General features: G+C 37.5%; 1 long non-coding RNA gene across 1 annotated transcript in view; it reads left to right on the top strand.

Moving 5' to 3' along the window:
* The first annotated feature begins 8,246 nt into the window (after positions 1–8,246).
* The window catches only part of LOC106019248 (uncharacterized), a 153,941-nt gene continuing 134,715 nt past the window's right edge, over positions 8,247–27,472 (top strand). The window contains exons 1-2 of the long non-coding RNA XR_011810835.1: positions 8,247–8,550; positions 14,581–14,643. This is a non-coding gene — a long non-coding RNA (uncharacterized lncRNA). The remainder of the gene's footprint in view (positions 8,551–14,580; positions 14,644–27,472) is intronic.

The raw sequence follows: 27,472 nt of genomic DNA, 5'->3' as shown, positions 1-27,472 counted from the left end.
TATTTCTGACTTAGCAGACCAGAGAGGGGAGTTCTAAAAATTCATATCAGAATACTTTTAGATCAACATTTTTAATTCTGAACCTTATCTGCAGATAGACTGTCTTTCAGAATCAGGACTTTTGAGAATTATTGTAAAAGGGGTAACATGAATGGTGACTAAAAGAAGCATTACAGAATAAAGCCAAACAATTTTTGTTTGGTTGAATTCTTTTTCAATAATAAATAAAGTGAAATCTCTGTAAATGAAAGACCTGAGGTAGATTATTTTTGAAGAACTTGAATAGCAGGACACTTGGTCAACACATACCACTTTAGGATTTAAATTATCAGGGTTGAAACAATGAGGATTGTTTTCACACTGGAGTTTATCATCACACCAGGAGTATGAAATGTATACTTTAAAGGTAAAAGTGCCACTAACGAAAGGTTGATTCATTAGGGATGACTACAGCTGTCACTAAGGAACCTTAGTGGTCACTGCACCGAGCCTGACTGAATTTAAGAAGAGATTGGACTGTGCACTTAGTCACATGGTTTGAACTTTTGGGTAGACCTGTGCGGTGTCAAGAGTTGGACTTGATGATCCTTAAGGGTCCCTTCCAACTCAGGATATTCTATGATTCTATGAACCTTGCATTATATTCTGTTAGAGCTTTTTTTTTTTTTTCCTGTTTTATTACTCCTCAGATTTCTCCCTACTCTAAATGCCATCCTCTTCCATTTTCACACATCCAAATAAGTTTTGTCAGAGACTGTAGCAGGGCAAACACAAAATCGAACTTCAGTTGAATCCCAGGTTTTGTCCATGAAGACTCAAATGAAAAAGCATTGCTTTAGGAGCATTATAAGTGTCTTTTAGTCAAATTGAGAAAAAAGACATACATGTATTATCTATCAATCTAATAGTATTTAGCCTAATCTAATTTAGGAATGGATACAATGCTGAAGAAAGAAAGGACATCTCCATTGATTCTGAATCTCCAGGAAGCATTGATTTAGAAAAATATGTAATTTTCTGTCATCGGATTTGGGGACAAAGGTCTGAACCATTCTTTGTAAATCACTGTAGGTGTATTACTTTATGAATTGCAATTGTTTGCTTAAAAACAGATGGTGCTCTGAGATTTCCAGAAGGTGTAACATGAATCTAAAATATTTATTTTCCTTGTACAGATAAACTAGGCTAGCATATCTGAAAGGCACTCTTTCTATTCCAGTTTCAAGATTGAGAACATCACATATTTTCTATGGGTTTTTGCAGGCTTACTGTTCAGTGACAGAGATGTTCTTGCTTCTCATCCTCAAAATAAAGATAATGAGGGTAGAAAACTGTAGAAGGATGATTCCTTTCTTTCACCCCCTGGCAGATCCATATATTTCAAGATATCTGCTTACTGAGACATGAAGATACCCCTCAGAATATGCAGAAAGGTTTGACAGTCTGTTTTTCCTAAGCAGAGCAGCAGAATAAAGAAAACGGCTAATTAAATGTAGATTTCTTGACCAGACCTCTCATCCCTTTTTGTCTTCGGGGAATGCCTGTAGAATTGGTAGATTTATCATGTTTATGCTGCAGGACTATGGAACCAGCATTTTACCGTCAATAGCAATGTCAGTAACCTTGTCTGCCAGCTACTGTAGCAAAGCTGTACCAAAGGGGAAAGGACATGGGAAGTATACTCTCCGGAGTCCGAATCACTCATATTATTTGTTTGTGTTGTTCTTGACCATCCTCAGGAGTCTTATTTCAGTCCCTAAAGAGGTGGGTTGGGATAACAAACAACCTCTCCTCCCCAAATAAAGCTTCTGGTCTATGAATAATGTGATTTAAAATATCAGGGAAAAAAAGGTTGGTTTTTTATTCGCTTCATTTTTTGCATTATGGACATGAGCTGCATTTGGGAACATAGCTTTGAATTTATGGTAGTGAAATTAAAACTGTCATGTTTTAAATGTGTGCAGATCTCTGAGCTGATGGATTGCTAACATATTTGCATATAATGAATATGAGATTACATAGATAATGCTAAGTATTTCTAGTTCTAGGCTGATAGTTCTTCCCACTCTATCCTTCACTTTTCTTGTCTCTCTTCCTATGGAGAGTAAAAACACCGTTCCTTTTATTTATTTATTTATTTATCTGTAGTGGTGGTGTTTGTTTGACTGTTTATTTTTTTTTTTTTTAAATCAGACAAACAACAACAAACCCTCACTATTCCATGTGATGGTTCAGAATAATGGGAACATTAACTTTTAAATATTACTCTTAAGTTATTTTCTGTTTTCCTCAAAGGGAAGAATGAAATTCTACTTCAATGGTGTATAACATTTTCTACCTTGTATGCAATGGGAGAAGAAATGGCCCAGAAATCATCAAACTTTTTCTTTGGCAGTCTATTAAGCTTCATTTCCTGTTTGAAATCTTAGCTAATTGTGTAATTATTTAAAAAAAAAAAAAAAAAAAAAGTAAACTAAAGTTTGACTACCATATGCTAAAGAAGCTTGCTTTCTTTCATGCTTTTAATATCACATGGTGATATAAGTTATGCTTTTGTATGAAAAAAAAAGGGCTAAACCTTGATCTTGCTTGCAATGCAATGTATTTTAGGCCTGCCAGGAGATATTTTGATTGCTTTGAACAAATATGAAGAATTCAAACTACGGTTTTCCTATTTGCTTGTGGTCCTCATTTTCTGGTCTGTTACTTTTTTGGTGATGTTCAGCAGCAGCCCACAGGTGAGAACAGCACTGGTGTTTCTCAGCAATGTTTCTGTTGGTTTAGTGCTGCTCTGTAGCTTCCTCCCATGCACTGACAAAAATTGTCAGGTCAGCTTCAAAGATGAGTCAGACTGATTTTGTGATCTATAAATCAGGGACAGATTTTCACCACCTTAGGAATTTCTGTCTGGAAAGCTGTTTGGATGGACAGCTCTTCAGCAGAAGACTGACATAGCGCACACGTCACAAGGAGAAAAGAGCTGACTCCTCACAATGTATCTTTCTGCTAAACGATCTTTTGCTAGAGTGAACTATACACAAGAGAATTGTTTCAATTTCTGTCCACATTAGACTTTCTTTGCATAAGTTACTTGCAATTGTAATGAGGATGTCTGGTTGTCTTAGCTCTCATACCATAGCTCTCTGTTACCCCATTACATACTTCCACTGATTCCAAACGGTGCTTGTTGTAAGCCCTCAAGTGTTAAACATGTTTCTGACATGTAACATAGCTGCCCTCAAGAGCTGAGACAGTCTGAGCTTTTCAGTATCTCAAATGATCAGAGACTTTATTTTTGCAGAGATATTCAATAAGAACGGTGTTGAAAATCACTCATCCTTAGTAATGCAACAGCATTTTACTGACAGTGTATAAACAGATATGACACAGGCTCAAACCATTTTGAAAATACTTGTGGTCTGAATGTTTGAGCTCAGAGCGGATCAGTGATGAGATACTTTAGAAAGGAGGGGCAAACAAACATGCTACACATTTGTGTTCTTCCCTTAGCTATTGATCGTATGGATTTCTCAAGTGTGCACTAAAACACATTTTCTGCTGACTCATAACTGCTGTCACACAACATCAACTAACCAAACCTAGCAAGCAGCTATTGTATGGAGGTGGGGGCACAAATACATTTGTTCTGTCAGAGGAATTCCTTACTAATATAGCACTGCACTTATTTTTTCAGACTAGCTAGACTGCCACAGCATGGAAGGAATAGAGGTCAAGGTGCTTCTCTTTTTTTTTTTTTGGCTACCATTCTTTTTCTTTTATTTTTGCTTTCTTCTATCCTTTTGTCTCACCACAGATCAATATGGAATGAGATTGGCTTGCTGGACAGCAAGCTGGTACCTGATGAAAACAAATTGGATGAGATTGGATAGCAAAAAATGGAATGAAATCTTACATGGAGAAAATAGTTTAAGGATATTAACCATGTTGTTAGACCTAAAAAAAATAATAAAATAAAATAAAAAATGAAAAAGTCTTCATGGCTTTCAGTATCCAGCAAGTTACTCAGTAAAATATAGAGGATTATTTTTAAAAACAAATACTATAGAAAAAATATTATTTTGCTTTTGCATTATATAAAAGTATACAATCGTTAGTGGTGGAAGAGCGTTTACTGCATACAGTTTCTACATTAATAGAGTTGTCATATTCATGTCATAAATAAAACACCCACCTACTCAGCCTTAAAAACCCTCAGGCCCACTTTTCAGTGACTGATGACATGTGCTGTATCTGCGTGACTACACTAAAGTGAGGTTTATTGTGTGTCATAATAATGCATATCAAAGATGTATATCATGAAAGGATAAAGAGATCTGTGATGTGTATCATTCTCTGCAGTATTCCCAAGCCTGAGGGATTAGTTGATGTAAACTGTTCAGGATCTACACTGTTAGTGGATGAGTTAGTGAAAAGACAGCACAAATGAGAGCATCCAATATGAAATAGAGAAAAATGATTCAGGGCTATACTGACTTGCAAAATGAACAGTGCCAGTTTGCAGTTATAAGTTCTTTCCTTTATGGAATTTCTTTCTTCCCTGATAACAAATTTTCTGAGTGACAGACTCATGCTTGCATAGCAAAAAAGCTAACATTTGTATTGCCCAGTTTGACCTCCACTCTATCACTGGCCATTTATGTTTCTCCTAGCCATTTTGATAAGTTCTTTAAACATATTTTCTTCATCTTGCCTCAAACCTATATTATTTGTTTAAATAATTTAACTGTGGAGACAGGGGAATGAAAAAATGACCATCACAGCTGGTGTTCTTTAACGTGCTTGGAAACAACTACTGAATGAAGCAAGCTGCTGAGCTGAACATCCTGCCAAATAACCCCAAACACTAGTAGGTGAGCTGGGTCCTCAGCAGAAGATAAGCATTAAAATGTTGATGTATTATTCACACCTCCAGAATATTCCAAATCTGAAAATTTGTAGTTAGCCTCTTCTCACAGAATTCCTGTCTTATGAGCTAGGTGTGATTTAAACATTTTAGAGGCAATTTATCCATCACTTATGGTGATTTAAGCAGAATTCTTTACAGCTCTCCCACAGCTTTCTAAAATATATAAACAGTGTTTAATCCATGAGGCCATTTGTAAAGAAAAAATCACTTATGTTCAATAAACAAAAAATCACATATTATTTATAAATAAGTCATCCTAATTTCATAGAACAATGACAGTAAAATCAGAACAATGTGCTCCTATTTACAGTGGAATTTTTATAAAACCTTTTCTTGCTAAGTCATATTTGATGGAATTTTTAGCTGTTTCACCAGAACTTGTAGAATGCAGGCTGCTCAGAATAGCGAGTGACTTCCTCCTAATTCAATAAGCTGTTCAACCATAGAGCATTGACAACTGCCTTTGTGAAATCCACTATGAATTGACTTGTGAAAGTCAATTAGAATTCAGTGTTTGGGTAGAGATTCTTATGCACACAACATGCAGATGCCAAGCCAGTCAGATTCTCTCAACACAGATGTGTGTAGATTTATTTTACCTGCAATTTGTTTATTTACCTTATTGTGGAGTGAAATCCTTGCAATGGTTAATCCATTGTTCTTCAGTGTTAGAGGTGGTTTATTCAGTCCTCTGCTGCTGTTTTTCATCAGCAAGCTGAATTCCTGCCTATAGATAATTGTATCACAATGTGCAGTAAATCCATAGTGGCAGAAGTAGTCTAGACCCAGCTCAGTACTTCTATTTTCCTTCTTACAGAGCAATGAGGAATTGATTCCTCCACCCCTCGTTACCACCAGTCCTTCGAAGTCAGATATTGCCAATCTATGTCAAACTGGCTTTTAGAGGCACACAATGATCACAACACAGCTGCCACAGATTTCGTCAATGCAAACAGAGTGTATAGGGATTTTTGTTGTATGATAAATAGTTTAACTATCACAGACAGTGCAGCGCACAAATAAATAAATAAATTAGGTGACAATCTAGATGGTCTTAGATAAGAGAAAAAAATTGATTGCATCATTAGCTATTACAAGACAAGAAAATTTAAAATAAGCAAATGATAACATAAATTGATTCCAAGCATTTCTTTTCAGGATATGTGCTTGACAAGCTGTGAGACTGTATGTTTTCAGGCTATTCAAGCCTTGTTTAATTCTCTAGACTGCTCTGTAGCATGCTGCTGTGTTTCCCTGTTCCTTCTGTTTCTTCGATCCCATTTTTCCCTTCAGCATGGCAGATGAAATTGTTTGTAGCATGCTTTGAAGTCACTACTGTCACAAACCTTGTTTCTTTTGCTTTTGCACTTTGGAAACAGAAATGTGGCCCTTTCCACCATTATTACCAAACAAAAACTGTTTCTGATGTTACCATCTGGCCAGCAGGCACCTCTGCAGCAGACAGGCCCTGGTCTGGGTCATATTGCCTGGTCTGCTGACTAGTGACTGGGAGAAGACTTCTTCCTGGGCCACAGTAGTACTTCTGAAAGTGTACTGCAGCCAAATGTTTCCTAAATGTAGGGTTTAATACCTTCACTAATATACTAATGATATTTTTGGAAAATCCTTCTTTTTCTGGTGCCCCCACCTCCTTTTGAGTCTGACTCAGAATGCAGTTATAAATGCTGGATTATATATTTTAATTAGATCTCAATACATGATATCTAGCCACAGAAATATGAATTGTGTTCTCTTGATACAGAGCCTGATTTTGCGTAGCCTCCATTACAGTGCAGATGCTTTTCATTTCTACTGTGTTGATAATCTTGTCAATATCTCTCTTAATTTGCTCTGACACTCTTCACACAGAAAAGCTTTCCTTGTGTCTTTGATTTACCTCTACAAACTGTCGTACATGACTTCAGGTGGCTGAATTTGCCCTATTTCTCCCTTTATTTTCTCAGAAGCAAACTTCAACATTACAAGCGTTTAACACATCAAAACAAAACAAAACAAAACCAGAAGTTTTCCATGTAACAGAAGTATGAGTAAACAATGCTGCTGCCCATCCTGCTCTCCTTTTACAGAATCACTTTTTACAATGCTTGAGGCTAGAGCGGACCTCTGGAGAGAGCTGGTCCAACACCTGCTGTATCAAGGCCATCCAAAACAGGGGTGCTCAGGACCATGTTCAAACAGCTTTGGAAGATCTCCAAAGAGGAGAGTGGACGACCTCTGAGCAGGCTGTGCTGGGGCTGTCACCTGCACAACAGAGGATTGCAGCCTTACTTGTCAGTATTACAAATAGATGAGCACATTTCTGGCCAGTATGTTGTTGCTCTCTGGGCAGTAATATTATGCTTTAACTAACAGAAGAAAAAAAAAGAAAAAAAAAAAAAAGAAAAAGAGCATTTATTCACATAGCTACACAAAAGTGTCAGTTTATTACTTTCACAATGGAAATCACAAAACCTAATACAGACAGTGAAGAAACCTGGGCATATGTACCATGTATGTGTCTGATTGTGTCTCTGCTGTCTTGTAGCCACCACCACTGCCAATACAATTCAAAAGATAAATTGTAAGGTGTTAGATAATAACATTAATCTAGCTCATCAAGCATCTTCATATGGAATTGGGTTTCCTTTTTTTTTTTTTTCCTTTTTAAATCTTCCCCAGGTGTGTAGGAACCACATATCATTTTTATAGATAAAAATCTTTTGGGGAGGAAGCTGTCCAGAGGCAGAATTTCAGTTATATACTCTAGTGCACATTCATATTTGTTAGGTGCTTAAGTGCAGCTCTGTGCCTTGTGGTAAGAAATGTCATTATTTTGAATGTATGGTGCAGAAGCAGAGCTGGTGCAAAGGAAGCATTTTTACCTTCTGCAAGTGTTCCTGTGTGGCAAATCTACAGTCTCAAGGTCACAGCCTCATTCAGTGGGTTGAGAAGGAGTCTGGCTACTGATCCTGGACAAGCAGGACTAGATTTTAAGAAGCTTTTTGCTATGCTCACGGTTATCTCAGAGGTAGAAAAGTAGGCTGGCTTGCAGAAAAAGAATAAGATGGTAATTTTCTCTTTTATTTGTCAGCAAAACCAACCAAACAAACAAAAAAGCAAACCAAAACAACAAAGAACTACCACCACAACTCATAGACTAAAGGAATTTAAGAAGAAAACTCTATTTCTAGAAATTGCTTCTTCAGTCATGTGCTGTGCCCTGGGGCAGAGCAGGACCTGATTAGGAGTGTGGGGTGCTAGCTGGAGGTCACAAAAGGTGATGAGGGACAGCTGGGGCTGGCCAGTCCTGGGGGTGTGAGTTGCATCTTATTAACAGGCTTTCTGAGGAGTGTGTAGTTGTCAGCTCTTCTAATCTGTTAAGTGAAGGTTTTAAGAGGCATGGATATTAGTACTACTTGTTTTCCTCCTGGAGAAGGGAGAGAAGTGCAAGCTGTCCTTACCTGGGAGGCAAAGCGCTTCCATGCCTGTTTCAGGCACTGGCTGTACAACTTGGGGCCACTCTAGTGCTGGTGTGGCTGGAATAACTGCAGTGCAGCATCAGCAGCCACAGGAAAACAGAGCTGTACTTGCTGCTGCCCTTTGCTGTGTATGGAAAGTAGCAGGTAGGAGCACCACTGATCTGTCGTGTTTGAATTTATTAGTGTTTAAGGTTATGCTAAGTAGTGGGCATGTGCTGAGATGCAAATTGTAATTGTTCTTCTTCCCAAAAATATGTATAAATGCCATTAACCTGTGCCCTGTGTATTTTTTCTAGCTTCCTAATTTACTGCAGTGGTTTTACAGGGTCTTTTTATTATTACAATGCCTAAGTGTAGGGGGAGAAGTTATATCTTGTTCTTTGGTAATGAAACCACTCTCTGTAGTCTGGTGACAACTGAATCAGCTTCTCTTCTTATATAGGAATATATTTTTGTTTTGATGGCTTCCACCCACTCCCTTTTTTTCTTTTTTTTTGGCAAGCTTTTCTCAGGTGCTTCTTTTAGTAGGAAAGGAACATGCAGCTGAAAGCATAAAACTCAGAATAGATGTGACCTTTTATCAATATTTCCTTCTTCCTATTTCCTAATTATTATTTTTTTTCCTGGATGCTGCATGGTGCCACTTTCTTGACACTCTGGCTGCCTTGAATGCTGCTGGCTAGGAACGCAGCTCCTGATATGTCCGCAGCTCACTCTTCAGGTGGGGAGTGCTGGAGAGGAGGTGGGTCTGGGGATGGAGACCTGGAAGCTGTTCCAGGAAATGAATCTTATTGGATTTATGAGAAGTGGGATGAAGGCATACAAGTCAGGAAGATGGTGAACTTGAATGTGCAAGTCCTTGTCATTTTCCCTCATCAGTTTACAAAGATTATAATCCCCTCTTATCTGTCTTTGAGTCCTTTATCCTTGCCACGCTTCTTTGGCATATTTCCTATTGTCATCTTCCAATTTTTCTTCCTGACTTCTATGTTCATAGTCTTTCTGAAACTTAATACCTCTTCTACTAGTTTAAAATCATTTAGAAAACCTGCAATATTTCTCTTCCCATTGTTCTTCTGCACTTCTGAACTGAAACATTCTCCAGGCTGTCAGGAGCCCGCACCTGCCTTGGATAGGGAGATGCCCACCTGTTAATTAACATCAGCATCTCACTTGGTGCAGGTTGTTGATGCCTGTGGAGGTGGGAAGTCCTCTGATTGCCTGGCTAAGGGCTTGGGGATATGAAACTTGGAGGTACTGTGGTGAGAGGATAGGGAGGGAGGGAGCATGAGTCTTCCAGGTGGGAGTGGGTGGGTGGGTGTTTAACTGGTCTAGGTGCTGATGGAAACACCAAGAGCACCTGCCTCTGAAGTGCTCTACACATTTGCCAAGTAACTGCCACCACCTGCAGGTGTCCTAACAACTGAGACATCTAGTCCTTAGCTGCTGGTGTGCATCTTCAGGACACCTTTCAACCACAAGCTTTCACCTTCCTGAGTTGCATTTGAGGTTCTAATGCTACAGAAAACAGGACTTGTCCCAACTAAAACTCATTCCTTTGGATTTTTCTTTTTCTTTGATTACAAGCCTAGTTATTTAACAAAAAACCTGGATAGTCCAACTGTAATGTTAAAGCCTGCAAAAGCTTGAATTTAAAAAATGTATGGTGTCTCAGGATGAAATGTGTTCCTTCGAGAATATATCTCTGATGGAGGGTTTACATGCCTCTTCTGTTGGAAAATGTTGCATTTAGGACAGTAACTACATAGTCTTGTTAGTTACACGTGCAGATTTCATAAAAGATGAGATCAAGTGTGTTTAATGCAGTCTCCCCATATTCTGTTTAGAAACTTTTTTAGAAACAAAAATATCCAAGAGCAATTACTGTCCTCATGACCACAAGTAAGTACATTGCTGCTGGTTAAGAACAGAAACCCAAGAATGTAGCCCTGCTTAATATGTCTTATGATCTGTAAAAGAAATCATGTTTTGCTTTTCAGATGGCTAACTTGTCTCTTTACTTGGTGTTAAAAGACACTTTCAGGAACGTTTCCCTGCTGCTTCTCCATCCTTCATCCCTTTAAAGGGACAGACACGGAGCATCTACTTTGCTAGAAACATTCTCCCTTGCATTTTTGAATCTACAGCTAATACTGTATTGTTCTAGAATCATGCTTACAAAAAATTTGTATTCCTTCTCATTTTATACTTTAAACTTTATGTTGGGGAAGGTGGGAAGGGTCTGGTAAGGTTTATTTCTTGTAGGCCTCTTAAATTTGCTGCCCTCTGTATTTGAGCCTGCAAAATCCTAAATCACAGTAATGGGATACCTGGAATGGGCAATGGTGGAGAAGAAAAAAAAAAATACAGCTGATAGAGGTAGTATATGCTATTTCTAGTTCCTGACAGCCCAGAAGTTTTCTTTTCCTTATTACCCAAGGACCATTCTCATTGTTTCTTTCTTTTCTACTTGCAGCTATCAGTTCTGTGATGACTTAGAAACAAAAATATAAAGTAATGATATCCAGGCTGGATGGACATTACTAAAATTAGATAGCAATTTGACAGGAAACTCATTTGCATGATTGCCTTTATCTGCAGTAGAAGATTGTAGTAGCATGATTGCAGTCATTTCTGTTGGTCAGTGTTAGCATTAATGTTACTACCTATGGGGCACACCAGGCTTTAAGCAAAGTTTTCTCTGGAACTCAGAGATATAGGAGAATAGTCTCCATGATATTTTGCTAGCAGTTTCATATGCTGTTGGTGGTATACAACACAACCAGATTTCATATTTTTTTAGCTTGTGGTGCTATCTTAAGAGTTTGTTAGCTGAGAGCTGCCTCTGTAGAAAGCTAACTTTGATTACTTCCCACTTAATCCTTCCTGTAAAATAAAAATCAACTTCCTATTCTCTTCCAGTTAATTGCTTAAATACTTGCATTTCTATCTCTGATCTGAAGATTCAGTGTCAAGTGATACTAAATAGACCTTAGCTCTTTTAATTCTGTAGTCAAGATACCTAAATGTTATGAAAGCTACATAGAAAAGAGCGTGCGTTTGGGTGGTGCTGTCAAAGACAGTATTCGTCTTTATAGACAATACAGCTAAAATTGGTCACGGTATTCACCCTCCCTGTCATTAAGCCAGCTGATCTAAATCTCTGTTCAGGAGGGATACTGCTCATAGGCTGATAAGGTGACAGTGCATGTGTTTCTTTGGCTTTATCTAGAAGCTCTTAGTGAGCTCTGTATTTGAGCTAGAATTCGTGACATCTTCCAAGCTTTTTTCTTTTTTCTTTCCTATTTAAAAAAAAATAATAATAATTGCTCAACTCCCTGAAATATTTACTTTTCATCATTGTGGAACATACTGGGGGATACACTCTTCATCCCTTAGGTAATATTTGCTTTATTATTGCACTGTAGTGAGATAGGGTCACTCTGTGTTACAAGTAATAACAGAATATAAATTAAGGCAACAATAAGTGCAAGAGCAAAAGATAAAAAATAAACTTGGGAATTAATCCAGTAATCAATGGGAATTTTATATATTTATAAAATGCTTGCGACTATACTTAAATGTACCTTTATTCTGATCAACCAAGAAAGTGTTTTCAAATATTAAGCATATATAATAAGCATTTATAATAAGCATAATTAAGCATATATAATAAGCATTAAGCATATATAATAAGCATATATAATTAAGCGTTTACCCGGGATGAAAAAAAAAAAAAGAATTTCATGCTTTCAGTGATAAGGTTGAAAAAATAAACTTGATTTGTGTTGTTAACCTGAATGGACTACTAACTATATCTCGCAGTGGCCATGAGATGGTTAACTAGAATGCAATAAAAGTATAAATGGTGGTCCAAACTAGGTGTTTCTGCCTAGTTCTTTAGTTTTCTTTCCAAACCATTCCATATCCTCAGTACATCTCTGGATCATCTTCATGGATATATCTGAATGACTGATCATAGGAAATGTGTCATGAGCTATCGCAACTTAGAAACTTGGGCTTATGAACTGAAAACTCAAGATAACTCAAGTAGACTATGATGAGTGTTCAGCATGGTCTCTGGCAAACTCCTGTCACTGAAAGACAGCTCTTGAAACCCAATACTGCCTCTCAAAGGCACGTTACAGGAGAATGAGGAGCTGGCCCTGGCTCCAACAAGCTTGTTTCCTGGGTGTCATATTTGGTAGTTATTTTCTTCTGGTCTTAGCAGTAACCAGGCCAGTGACTTCTAATTGGTTTTGTTTTGTTGTTGTTTAAATGTATGGCCAGTTGTGCTGACAGATGGCTGCGACCACACTGTAGTACCCTTAGTTCCTGCCAAGCTCAGCTTTATGGGAGCCTGAGCCATACGTGAATGCTGCTGTGTGTTGAAAGAAGTATTAACATGAAAGGAAAATGATCACAGATGAAAGCCTGATATATCATGATATACAAGTGTTTAATATAGTACTCTGAAGTCAAATATAACATCATCATTTAAGTATGTGCAAGGGAGCATATTCTACTTCTGCAGTATAAAAGCTTTGGGATTAAATTGATTTGAATAAATTAAAGGCAAATGCAGTCTGGGGTGATGTTATCATATTGAAATGCCTAGTATGCATTCTGCAGCAAATACTGTGTTGATGTTGACTGATAATTCTAGTAAAAATTCCTAGATATAAGCACTTCTGGGAATCTTGGTTACATCTGGTAATCAGGGAAATGGTGTGTTTAAATATAAGAAAAACTGTTAACAAGAGATTAGAATAATTTGCTATAGAAACTTTTTTTCACTGAACTGGTAAAGCAGATTGTTTAATCTTACAATTTAACAGCAATAGAAATCTGGAAAAGGGGAGATTGGAACCCATTTTTTTAAATGGCTTACTTTGTAGCAGAACGCATCATTTTAGGGGCGTGATGTTAAATCTGCATCTAAAAGTCTGAATTTTCTCAGTAGCTTGTTCAGTTTATAATTTCCAAACTAAAACTTCTTCATAAAACACTGAATTGAACCTTTAAATGAGTTGCATCCCTAAATTCTTATCTGGAATGTTTCCTTAGCAGAGGAAGGAGAGGGGAATGACTTTTGTATCTCTCTGAACATTGAATGCTTCCCTAATAACTAGCTGGATTGTTACAGATGACCATAGTAGCTATCTGAAAAGCAGAACTAGAAAGCCAAAAATATAAATCTTCTAACAACATAATTGTTACCATCTCAAAGGAAGATAGACTACATCAGTTAAAGCACTGATACTATTTGCTTTTGAGTCAAACACTGAGCTTAGTTGCTGTTATGCTTGTTCTGTAAATAGATTATATTTTCTTTACAATAGGTCAATGTTATTTGATAGCAGTTATTCCTTTCACTGTTTAACTTCATGTCTCCATTAGAGCTGACTGTATTCAGGAATCTCTCCCAAACTTTACTTGGTTTATTAAAGAGGTACTTTACATCTTTAGTCTAGATTCTCTCCTTTTACGGAATGGGATTGTCCTATTGACTTCAGTATATTGCTCTTTTTTGAAAGAGATCACTACATAGGGAATAAAATTAGTAGGAGGTGCTGGGGTGAATTTGAATGAGACTACATGTGGCTTCTTATTAAGCATCTATTAATTACTGCTCTGGATGGAATTTGAAAGTGTAGAAACTACTAATGTGTTGCTCACATTGGTAGGTCTGAAATATTCTTACTTGCATTCGTCATCACGATGCTACAGGCAAAACTTCTTGTTTTAACCAGAGTTTACATGCTTTATTTGACTTCATAACTTTCATAAGGAAATCCAAAAACATGTACAGGAGCAGAGGTAGAAAACTTTTTCTGATAGGGCAGGCTCATCGTACTACATGTCTGACCTTCTTAGCTCTCTTTCCTTCCTAACTCTCTGTTAAGAGAATAACACGCTGCTGGGAGAAAGAAATAGAAAATCACCAGACTCCACCTCATCTTTACTATATTGTTCTAGTGTAAGGACTTGTGGCATATTGGCATCAGCTGTTAGTTTTTTAGATTTAATTTGAAATAGCCATAACATAGGCAACCTCCATCAGAACCTTTGTCTTATGATTATTTCTTGTAAGTCTTGTATAAACATATCAGGCCAAGAAAATTTGTGAAAATCCCTTACCTAAAATGTTTTTTATTTTTTCCCCCTCCCTAGCTTTAACCAATGGAGTGTCAATTGAGCTGAGAAGAATATAAAGGATCTGCTCTTTCATGTACGGTAAGAAAAGAGATCCCTCTCTAGAATAAATACACATCTGAACAGTAGTACATTGAGGTCTGTTTTCTGTCACTGACAATGTCAAGGGTGTGAGTTTCTCATTTTATCTTCAGTAAGACTTATGAAGAGTTATGTCCTTTGGGGGAGTTACATTTGGTGAATACGTTGTAGCTAAATGACAGACTTTGAAATTGGGCTCATAAGGCTTAAGTTGTCAAGCCCGTGCTCTTTGATTTGTTGTGTATTCTTTTTGTTTTCCTGATCTTTCTTTAGTTAAGCTATTTATCTTTATAAATATGGGTTTTCAATTTGTTTAACTATATATCTGGACCATGAACATACTAGTAATCTCTACAACAGTGGTTGAAGCTTTAATCTGATTTATAAATCAAAAAATCAGCTACCTCTAATCTTTTCCATGTTTTCTTCTGGAATGTGAATTACATTGATTGAAAAAGTTTTCACTAGAGATGAAAACTAATGTATTGCCGAACAATGGCGGATTATGAAAAGCATTAATTAGTGCTTTATTAGAAACAGCTACAAATTTCAAAAGGCCAGATGGCACAGTTACAGTTTGAGACAGGGACTGCTTGCTTGTAGCTTCTACTCAGTTGGCGCTTTTTGCTGTTTGGTGCATTCAGAGTAGAATGAATGGTACCACCAACAGAAGCTATTTGGCAGTAAGTCTAAAACATAATACTATTTTAAAATAACTCAGAAGTAAATAGTCTCTTATCCTTGTCACAGTGTTTTTTTCCTGCAAGCTGGAAAACCATAAACAACTTGAGGTAAGAGAAGCGAGTTTGGTTGTGAATGTAAATCTTACAGATGGCTCAGGAGTTGATCCTGTACAAATCAGGACACTGAGATCATTGATGCTAAGAATTACTCTACTCCTCTTCTGACTTCTTCATAATAGATCTCAAGTGAAATGTTAATGAATTACTAATTTTGGAAACTAGTACATTCTGACCTCTTCCTTCTTATCTCCTTCAGTATTGCCCTCATACAAAGACAGCTGACTACAATCTGTTGGCTGTGTTTATTAATAATGACTTCTTGCTCTGTGCTGTTGTATTTCTCAATGTTGTCAAGTCTGGAAAAAGCTTTCAGTTGCTTATGTGCCACTTCAGATTGTTTTCACGGACTCAGAAGCCTTGCTTATGCTGGGTTATCCTTTGGCTTTACCAGGTTCAGATCAATGTTGGCTAGGAATATATGTATAGAGGGAGAGAGAGATTGCAAGTTTCAGACACTAATTTCTATCTAAGTTTAATTTCTCTTTTTAAAATACTTTCTTCCATGTTGTCAGCTAATTAGTATATCATGGTGGTTTGTTTTGTAAACTGAAGAAAGTGTTTCTCATCATATTCTCTCTATGCCTGGCAGACCATATTTATTTCAGATGTATCCAGTGATACCTTCATTTTTTTCTATATCTGAGGGTTGGTTTCATTGTGCGTAAGATAATACGTAGCATATGAATAGAGGATGTAAAGAATTATAGTAGAAATTAAATTATCAAACTTCTATGTACCAAGATAAGAAATAATTAACCCAAATTTTCAAAAATACATCTCAACAGAAATAATATTTCTTAAAACAATATTTGTCATCCTAAACACATTGATTAGCGCTGAAACAGGCAAGTGTGGGAAAATGAGCTCTTAAAATCAGTCCTGAGTTCAAAAAAAAAAGTAGTCTTTAGGAAGGCAAATAATTAAGGGTTATGCTACCATACCAACTTCACTTAGTGTTATAGCAAGTTGGGTTTTGGCATATGCCTCAATAAATAAATTATTACTGGAATAATTCACTGCACAAAATAATCCCCTAATATGAAGTGTTACTAATGCTTTCCCAGGTACACTTATTGCCCGCTGCTAGTCAGTGTCATTAATTGAACAGCAGCTCCCTTCTGCTGTTGTCTGAGTCTATTGTTACTAATTTCACTAACATAGTATTTCGGGCCAAAACATCTAAGTAACAATTCTCTAAGATTATTTAATCATCATTTAAGCCTGGAAAGCTGACATTACACCAACTGGTATATGCAGGTATTTAGGGCTGTGTAGTTACAACATAGGCCTCCTTCACACAGCTAAGCAAAGCTGTTTCTAGGCCGTCTTAATGAAGCTCCTGAAAAGTTTGTCTGGCAGGGGATTATGTGTTTTTATTTAATGTCTGTGACTGGGCAGGAGAATGGAACAGACATTTTGCAACCACATAGAGATAGGTGGTCTGTTTCGGAAGGGCTTCTCTTATATCAAACTGGATACTGCTCCTGGTTTTCCCAAACTCTCAGGAAGGCAAGTGATGCATCTCCAACATGACATTTTTACATTTAGATGTAAAAGGTCATTTATCTCTCTTCTCTCAGTAAGTGAAAATTTATTCACATGTCAAATCTTTCATGTCAGGGAGAATCCAGATTGTGGACTCGAAAGCTTTTCATGTCATGTTTCTAATTAGGTCTGTGACTCAGTCTCATGAATAATATATCAAGCTGCATATTAACATCTAATCCAGCTAAATCATCAATTTATAGTAAACTTTGGCTGCAGCAACTTTATTAAAAAGTCAGAGGCTGCAATGTTGTTCCAACAGCTGTTGAAACTTCCTTAGTGTCTGTGTAAACTTAAAAAGCAAGTGATTAGTTTCATATTGTAGTATTTGGGGGTGAGCGAATTTGATTAAAATCATAACAGATTTCTAAAAAGGGCTCTTAGGCACAAATTATTTTCATTTGTGATCTTGGGAAGAAGCAATTTGTGCAGGTTCAGATGCAAGTGCTGTATATGGTTAGAATAGATTGTGGTTTTATTTGTAAGAAACTAGTTTGGTTTATACCCGTGAGTGCTGCAACTAAAAGGTACCTGCTAATGCATGATTACAAGAGCTTTAATTGGAAATGAAATCACTTGTCACTTGACCTCACTGACTCGGGCCTCAGTTATGCAGCATAGTTTGAAGGATTGTCCCAGCTCTCTTATTAATATGCTGGGTGGGACTGTTGGGTACGTAGCTGGTATTTTGTTTGTGATCATGCTGACAGTTATTGTCAAACAGCTTCACTCAGTCATTTGGTGTTCATCACCAATTAGTCATTTGACAGCTATAATTTTTCAGTGCTCTGGATCACTATTGTAACTGTAAATTATCTTTGCAAGTGTCTTTAAAATGTCTCCATTTCCCCACTGTTTGTTTTCTGTCACCTAGGTCGTGATGGGTTGCTGGCTCTGGCATGTGCATTCTTCCTACTTCTGTTTTACAGACAGAATGATGTATTCCTGCTACTCTTTCATTTCTGCCTTTTCCCTGCTGCTCTCATCCCTTCTCCAAAGAGCTGGGTTTACACGAGGAGGCTTTACTTAGTGGCTACTCTGTGTTTGTGTGTCAGAGCAGGGAGAGAAAAATGGAACTTAACAGTTGCTGTTCTGTGCCTGGTTTTTCAGTCTTTCCAACTGTTATTACATTCCCACATCTGTTGACTTTCACACGGTCAGAGAGCCTTTGAAAATGATACAGTTAAGCTGTAGCTTCTGTCAGACTGCATCAGAATAATCAGCTTGAAAAAGACAGGTACCGTGTGCTCAACTCTTCATGCATGTACATTCTCTCTGCTGCATACACATTTCTTCAGAGGTTGTGATCCACTCTATTGTAAAATACTGCACTGGAGATCTGTGAGAACACTTGTGACATATCCTTAAAACATGAGGTTTTTAATTTTAGTAAATGGTCATGATAGTTCTACTAAATCTAGACAAGTTACCAGATGTGATCTGATTGTGCCTGGGCACATTTGTTAATGAGTGTCTTGTATGGGAATGTGAGGTGTTAAAATAAGTTTGCTTTTGTTTTGGATAGAGGGAAACCTGGCTTCCAGATAGGATCTGATAGCAAACATATAGCCAATATACGCTGAACTAATAAGTTTTGAAGCAAGTAACATGAGAATGGTCTGTTACCAAAAATTAGTGGAAAACTGTGATCAACATTTCCAGGATGACTTATCATAGAATATCCCGAGTTGGAAGGGACCCTTAAGGATCATCGAATCCAACTCTTGACACCACACAGGTCTACCCAAAATTTTAGACCATGTGACTAAGTGTACAGTCCAAATGCTTCTTAAATTCAGACAGGCTCGGTGCAGTGACCACTTCCCTGGGGAGCCTGTTCCAGTGTGCAACCACCCTCTCAGTGAAGAACCTCTTCCTGATGTCCAGCCTAAACCTTCTCTGCCTCAGCTTGACAGCATTTCCTTGGGTCCAATCACTGGTCACTAAAGAGAATAGACTGGTGCCTGTCCCTCTCGAGGAAGCTGTAGACTGTGATGAGGTCTCCCCTCAGCCTCCTCTTCTCCAGGCTGAACAGGTCCAGTGCCCTCAGCTGCTCCTCATACGTCTTCCCCTCTAGGCCCTTCACCATCTTCGTCCCCCTTCTCTGGACACTCTCCCACAGTTTTACATCCTTTTTGTACTACGGTGCCCAGAACTGCACACAGCACTCGAGGTGAGGCTGCACCAAAGCAGAGCAGGACAATCACCTCCCTCAACCGACTAGCGATGCCATGCTTGATGCACCCCAGGGTACGGTCGGCCCTCCTAGATGCCAGGGCACACTGCTGGCTCATATTCAACTTGCTGCCAACCACAGCCCCCAGATCCCTCTCTGTAGGGCTGCTCTCCAGCATCTCATCACCCAGTCTGTACAGATAGCTGGGGTTGCCTTGTCCCAGGTGCGGGACCCAGCACTTGCTGTTGTTAAACTTCATGTGGTTGGTGATCACCCAGATCTCCAACCTTTCCCGATCTCTCTGCAAGGCCTTTCCACCCTCAGACGAGTCTACAGCTTCTCCAAGTTTGGTGTTGTTGGCAAATTTGCTCAAAACACCTTCTTGTCCTACATCCAAATCATTTATAAAAACATTGAAGAGGACTGGCCCTAAATTGAGGGACCCCACTCGTGACCATCCACCAGCCTGATGTTGTCCCATTTACCACAACCCTTTGAGCCCTACCTGTCAGCCAATTGCTCACCCATCAGATGATGTTTTTGTTTAGTTGTATGCTGGACGTTTTGTCCAGTAGGATCCTATTGAAACCATGTCAAAAGCTTTGCTGAAGTCCAAAAGGATCACATCAGTTTCAGATTGTTTCCCTTGATCGACAAGATCGGTGAGCTTTTCGTAAAAGGAAATCAAATTTGCTAGGCAGGACCTACACCTCATAGATCTTTAACTTGCTTTTTGAAATGCACAGAAAACTGAAACTACGCTCTTATGTGAAAGTAGAGAATGTGACGTCCTTGTTATGGGTTTTTGCATATCAAAATGTCTATGGTATGTAAAAACTTCTGTAGTTGTACTCAGCTGCGCAAGACCATGATAGTAAGCTGATAACAAAAAGGAGACAAAAAAAAAAAGTAATTAAAACTGGGGGGGAAAGAGACACATTTTTCCCTGCCTGTGTGCACACCTATATGGACTTGGTACAACTTTTAAAATTTGCCTATAATAAGCTTCAAGTGTTAGACCTTAGGCAGATAAAGATATTTATATATATTTTATATATATATAATAAAGATATTCATTTCATATAGATGCTACTTGTGATGAACTTGTGGAGTTCATCCTTTAACTCTTCAGCAGGTATAAATTTCTCCAGTGGAAGTTTTGCGTGGTTAGGGACTGTTTCTTGAGCCTTTTTATGTACTAATAAGAAAAACATACATATTGTTAGCTTGCTGTGCTCTTAAACAAATGGGTGAATCAAGTTCATAGAGCTTAGAAAGATAAATTGCACTTCCAAGGTTGCCAGCAATTCTGCATAAACAGCTGGTGATTTAGTTGATCAATAGCAAAGAAAAGTAGATCTGTGCTTGACTCCTGTAAGAGGAACAGGATACACTGTCATCTCTGCTTTTTAAATCAAAGACTGTGACAGTTGATTTTTTTCTATATCAATTATGTCTTAACTGCATCATGTTATGAACTACATAGGATTAGCAAATACATTAGATAAGCATGGTACTGAGCGTGAAGGCTAACATCAGTTTATTTTGAAGCAGTGCTGATGACAACAAATAAGTACTTTGCCTGGCATGCTTTCATAAAGTGACTCTGAATATACAGACTGAGAACTCCAATCTCATTCCATTTTAGGTAATTTCAGTTGTGATGTATTTTGCCTACATCTTGCTGATTTCTGTCTGCTTTTGTAAGCTGAGTTGATGTTTTACTTTGCTTTTACTTAGCAATCCATTTTCTTTCCACCTTTTTGATATATCTGGGCTGGGCTTTATGTTCTCATTCTTTTTCTGGAAGCTGTTTTAGTCTGTTCACTTAGAGTGGCTGATTTAAAACAATTGAAAGATTAGGATAGTGGACAACAGAGATGAATTGAAGTAGTTCATCTTTGTCAGAATAATCCTGTCTCTCACAGCTGTCCCCTCTGCTTTAAAAGTAAATAAATAAATAGAAACTGGGCAGAAAGCTAAACTTCAGATACATAGAAAAAATGAGAAGAGGCAAAGCGAGTAAGTATCTTAATGGTGGAGAAGAGAGTACACTTTGGATGGAGGTAAGAACATGAAACACCCAATATTACATGGGGATCTGTAACAGATCATCAATTCACTCTGAACTGTTAGCATAGCAGATCCTGAAGCTAGAGAAAATTCTTAGGAATATATTTCTCAGGGGTAGATATTGAAACTTTTTTTTTAAACTGAAGAAAATGAGAGAGAAGCATATCTTCTCCCAAGAAAAATAACTAAAAATATCTTTGGAGGAAGAAGGTGCACATGAGAAAAATCTGTATTACATCTCAAGTGTTTTCCTGCTAAATGAAATTTAAAAAAAATAAAATAAACTCAGCTTTTGAATTACTAAAATTGTAAGTAGTTGAATGCAAGTAAACTGCCTTTTGGGAAAACAGTGATGCTAATATTTGAAAGGAGGAAAGAGAATACAGAGTATGATTAAGAGATTGACATGAGTGTTAGTAGCTACTAGGTAATGTATTTCAAAGAAGTATTGAGCTAGCTGTGATCAAAGTCACTTGTACATGCAAAATTTCCAGCTAAAAAGCTATAGCAGGATATGGGTCTGATGTAGCCTGGAAGTCTTAGAAGCTATTCGTTATCTGAAAATAGCAGAATAGCCACCATTGATCACACTTCAGCAAAAGCGGAGGGAATCAAGGTCATAACAAAGTACATTTGCTTGATCCGCCAAAATCCTGAGACTGGAAGAAATGATTGGTAACATAAAAGCAGAGGCTGTTGTTAACTTGCTACAGAAAGATGGAAGGCCTGCAAGCTTCTAAGAACAGGAAAACTCATCACCTTACTCACTTGGAAATTTTCAGGGGATTTAGATGAGGTACTTTCCTGGCCCTGAGCAGACATGGTGTTTCCCTGCTTTCCCCTCCTCAGAGCTCACTCTTACCATCTGCTCTGTGCTGAAGCTTCCAGTCTGTTATGTTGAAGCAGTCTCCAACTGGTATCCCAGTCTAGCAGAAGCACATAATTTGGGGTTTTTGGTAGGGAAAGGACACAGAGATGGTTCAGATGCATATGTAGAGTGAATAAGAACAGTGACTCCTCTGGTCTGTCTGACAACCACTCTGGGAGAGGAAAGCAAGCAAGTGATGGAGGTCAGGTGTTGGAGCAGGCTTGTGGGGTCTTTATCCCTTGTCCACCTTATGTAGTGTTACAGTTGCAGACGTAATTGGATCACAGGTACTCTGAACTTCAGAAACAGGCATTCAGCTGACTTTTGTGTGTATAGAGATTTTTCCATGAAGATGTGTTGTGGGGCACATTCAGCTGTGCCAGACACTGCCCCCAACCTGTCACTGCAATCAGCATCATGCAGGGGAAGGAACCCCACCTGTGACAGAGGTGGACTTCCTGAGGGAGAGAGAACTTTGAAACTTAAGGAATAAATTACAAGTAATTGAGAATGTTTGTAAATGCAGCTGACTTAACATAGCACAATATAGCTGTTTTGAACATTAAAGACTTGAAACTTCTTTATTTTCCTTACAAAACTTCTTAACTCCCTACCTTTTCTATCATATGACGGACACTGTAAAGCCCTTTGTTGCAGAGGCTACCTATAATACATTGCTTAGTGGTTACATCTTAGCTAAAAACCATCAATTATAATGCTTTCTTTTGCTACTGGTGCACAGTTTTACTATGCAGGACTGGCAAGTCTGCAACATATGGCATGGCTATATTGTCCTATAAAGAAGGAAATAACTGTGTATGACTTATTTGGATGGTGAAGTCAGAAAAGAGAGTCCCAAGAGTTACTCTTCTAAAACTAAAAGCCAAGGTGTTTGATGTGATGTCAAGGGCTGTTGAAATATGTAATTCATTCCATCTGCTGCCTTTGGTGCATGAGAACAACACATCAGTGCCAGCTGCATATGCCTAAAACAGAGAGAGGAGAAACCTTGGCAATCATTCTGTTTACTGTGATATGTGTAGAGTGCCAGTGAGCCACAATTTCTCTTTTATTTTTAGCCTGTGTGTCCTGGTTTTCCTGACAGGCCAATCTTAGAGGGATGCATGCTGCATGCACCCAGGCTTAGGAGGCTTTCCTTGTACTGCTGATGTTGGGGTTCTGAAAATTCACACCCATTCACCAACTTTCTCCTGCCATCTGTCCAGGAATTCAGCAGCTCTGGCTTTCTTATTCTGGGCTTAGCATTACAAATTTCATATTGCTTCTGTTGTTCTTCACCTGGTCCATCCAAGCTGATCAGCTACCAGTTATTCAGAAAGTGTAGTTAACAGCAAGTTTAGTGACCTAAACAAATATTTACAAAATAGTTGCTTTTTAAGAATAAATATCTTCTCATATGATGTTCTTAAGTAAAGTACAATGCTTACAAGCATAGTTATCTTATCAACAGGCCCTGGGAGATAATTTTTCTTTAAACCTCAGCCTTTGTGGTCAAGGATTAATAGTTCCTTTCAGTCTCTGTCCTTCAGGAGCTGTCCCCTCTTCTCCTTGCCTCTCCTCCAAGTGGAGGATAATATCCCTGGGATATTATACCAAAACAAAAAATAAATGAAATAATATATACAGAAAATTATGAAATAATTCTTGTCATTAAGTAATTCCCCAGTTTTAGGGAGGCTTATCCTGGGTAGCTTTAGGTCTTTGTGAGGTGTTACAGTGGTCCAAGAAGAGTCAAATGGAAGTGGAACTTGTTTTTTCCCTTGAGTATTTTATTCATATAAGTAATAATACTTAGATGAGCATTTTTAGGTATGAAACTTCCAAGATATTGTGTAGTAGAAGGAAAGGAAAAAAAAATATCAATAAAGTCATCCTCTTTCAGCTAATTACTAAGGAAAGAGCAAACTAATCCCATAGTAAATCTACCTTCAACCTTTTCCTCTCTTCCTGTTATTCATGGAATGGTGGTGCATGGAAGCTATGTTGTCAGTAACATAGGAACACGGATTTGTACCTATAATGAAAGACCATGTTGATGAGAGGTCATAGAAAGAATTATGAAAAAATGTACCACAGGACTATGCCAAAAAAAAAAAGTTCATAGGCAACAAGATGTTGGAGTGATAAAGCTGATGGGTCTTAAAAAATAAAAATAAAAATAAAAAATCATTCAGCTGTGTACACACAAATCTATGGTTTTGCACTACAGAGGAAAAAATAGGAATTAAGACCCTAAGTAACTTCTGTGGCTCTGTCACTGTATGCCAGTATATGTGTGCATGTAGTCTCAAATCAGCATGCCATTTAAAGAATTCAAGCTAGCTGCATCCTCAAGCAACTTTCTGAACTGAAGCCAAAGTTAGCATGCTACATGAATCCAAATTGGGAGAGGGGCGTTTAATGGCACTTCATGGGCTATTGGGTGTTTTTATCCTGAAGCTTTGAAAGCTGTTTTGGACTTTTGCCTCTAATTTAAGCTGCATCATGCATCCTATGTTGCTCAGCAGTGATTGACAAATATTTCTGCACTATGTGTTGCCAGTGTAACAATAAAGCCGGAAGCACGTGTGTATGAAGTCTTAATCTTCCCCTATACATCTTGTATGCTATTAAACACAGTTTATACATATCTCTGCAACTATATACTCTAACACAGTGTTTGTATAAGTATAATGAATTTCTGGTCCAAAAGCAGATTCCTTCTTGGAACAAATATTACTGTACATTTAACACTGTACAGCTGATATGCAGTGATTTCTGCCACTATGACTCTGCATGAAGTGTATTTGAAGAGAAGTGAAGATAGGTTTATCTATTGCCAGCTAGGTGGGAAGTTGAATCACAGCAGGTGAACTTTATTTACATAAGTTGGAACTTAACCAGAACACCAAGGTTAATATCCTCTCTTTTGCAAATATGCTAGAGGTTCATTAAAACCTGAATGATCAGCAGATCTGCTGAATGCCACTTCTTCTGCAGTGATTCAAAGGCATATTTTTTCAAACACTTTTGCAGTGAGAAGTTCTATGACATTCAAACATGACAGTTAAAGTTGTTGTCTTTAGTCAAAGGTTTGGGTTTTGTTTCTCAGAACATGTTATTGTCAAGCACAGATTTGTTTCCTCTTGCTTGTTTCTCAGTGATGTTTCACATACCTTGAGTACCAGTTGATTAGCAGCAATGTGAGACTACTGTTTATTAGGTCCTGTAGGCAGTTTAGACAGTGGAGAGCAGATATGATTGCACATAATTTCACTGCAGTCAATAAATGAGGTGACTAGTTACTAGTCCTGCAAGCGAGGTGTTCAGAACTTGAAATGTTTTAGCTTTAGGACTGCCGTAACTGTCTTGGATATTACTCTCTTCTTTATTTAGAGTGACTATCAATTAAATTCTTGATTTCACATGATGGATAAGAATAATATCTGGGTTTTTCAAGTAATTTGGAGTATTTGTGCTTTGTACGTGCAGTTCTAATGAAGATTATACAGAACAGACACCGTTGTTCCGTGGTACCAATGTGTTGATGATAGTTTTATTATCCATTCAAATATTGAACATATTTAGGCTAATGAAGCTATTCAAGTCTTAAAAATGAAGAATTTTAACAGGAGAAATTAGGCTTTTTCAGAAAAGATCTCAAAGTTTCCCTTAAGGAGGACTCTGAAATGGAGAATATTTCAAAGTTTCTTGTACTTTTTTTTTGTTTTGTTTGTTTTTGTTTTTTTACTGATCTTCAATTTGAGGTGTGATTTCTAGAAGAGTAACTTTTCATCTCCTGGAAGAGAGAAGCCTACAAAAAAGTGGATAAGGAAGTATCACTTAACATTATTTTTTATTTATCTTTAATGAACAATGAAATAATATTTTGTGTGGGTGTCCTCTGTTTGTAGTGTGGAACCAATTTTAATAGACTAGGAAACTATTACAAGTAAAAAGGTAAGGTGGTATAATAAGGAATAATACTGTTGGAGGCATAGGCACATTATATTCCTCTGTTCTCCCCACGCTCAAAAAGCCTGATTTTTCCATAGGCAATATTTCTACAGAGTATAAGTAAAATAGATGAATATATCCTTTACTAATATACATATTTTAAACTACTTGATTCCAAAAGAGAAGAAAAGAGAAGGAAATCAGTTATATGCAGTGTTTTGAAGATATTACTGTAGCCAAATCACTTAGCAGCTTGAGTCCATTTATCTGGGAAAACGTCTTGTTTGTCTGACCAGATTAATGTGTTACTCTTGTATTTGAGAGATTTGTTTTCATTAGTTTTCATTGTAAGTTGTTGACATAGCTTATGGCAGACTAATTTCATACTGTAATAAAGGACTGGCTACAGTTGAAAAATAACTCCTTGCCCCTTTGGCTTTGGGATTTATATGCTTATTAGAAGGCATTTTATGCACTAGACCTTAAGATTTTGTAGACTCTGAAGGGAAAACTTGATTCATTATTTCCTGTAAGTGTTTAGGTTTGCTTGGGTATTTTGTCAAATGTTAATTCTTCCCCCAAAAGTAAGTATCTGTTTTCAGAATGGGTGAAGAAAGTCCTGTATTCAAAATAAATAAATAAATATCTACTTTTCAAAAGAGGTGTGTTTTCATTTTCTTCTGGAATAGGTTAATTAGTATCAAACTGCACAGAAATTATATTTAAGGGATCATGAAGGATACCTTTAATATTTATTTGTGGCCAACTTACAGAAAAATCAAGAATGCTAGTACTTAAAAGCATTGAATGAATATTTAGAATTCTGTGTGTGGGCAGAGCTTGATTTACCTGTGAAATTTGCTGTTGCTCTTAAAAACCAACCAAACAACAACAAAAAACACACAAGCCAAGAGCCACACACCTGATTGCTAAGGGTACAAAGTGGAGATACCAAAATTGGCTTTAAAGGAGCAGTGGGAAACCTTAGTGGACTACTTGCCCTCTCCAGAAAGAAGAGAGAACTTATTTTCTGAAGTCACAAGTGAAGATGGTAGGTATTGCTATATGGTTTTAATACTAAGTATGGCAAGTTTTGTGCTACAAGCACAAAGTTATCTGAGCACAGATGATGTAACACAAATCACCAGAAAAGTGACCTACCAATTTGGTGATCACAAGAGGTTATGCTCTCAAAGTTAAGTATAAGCAAAAGACATAAATAACACCTGTTCTGAGGTGTTTTTTCCTCCTCTGTGGGAACATATATTCCTTGAAAATAATGTCAGCTTTAGATTTTTTTAGATTTTAGCTGTAGATTTTTCTATTCACTATTTGGTGCAATGCTTACCAAATTATTTTTAGATTTTAAAAATCTCCACAAAATGTCAACTTATTCCAATATTTATC

The sequence above is a fragment of the Anas platyrhynchos genome, chromosome 7 (assembly GCF_047663525.1).
Source record: "Anas platyrhynchos isolate ZD024472 breed Pekin duck chromosome 7, IASCAAS_PekinDuck_T2T, whole genome shotgun sequence".
NCBI classification, from domain to species: Eukaryota; Metazoa; Chordata; class Aves; order Anseriformes; family Anatidae; genus Anas; species Anas platyrhynchos.
Note: the sequence above shows the minus strand (reverse complement) of the source record. Positions and strands in the feature narration are given on the sequence as shown.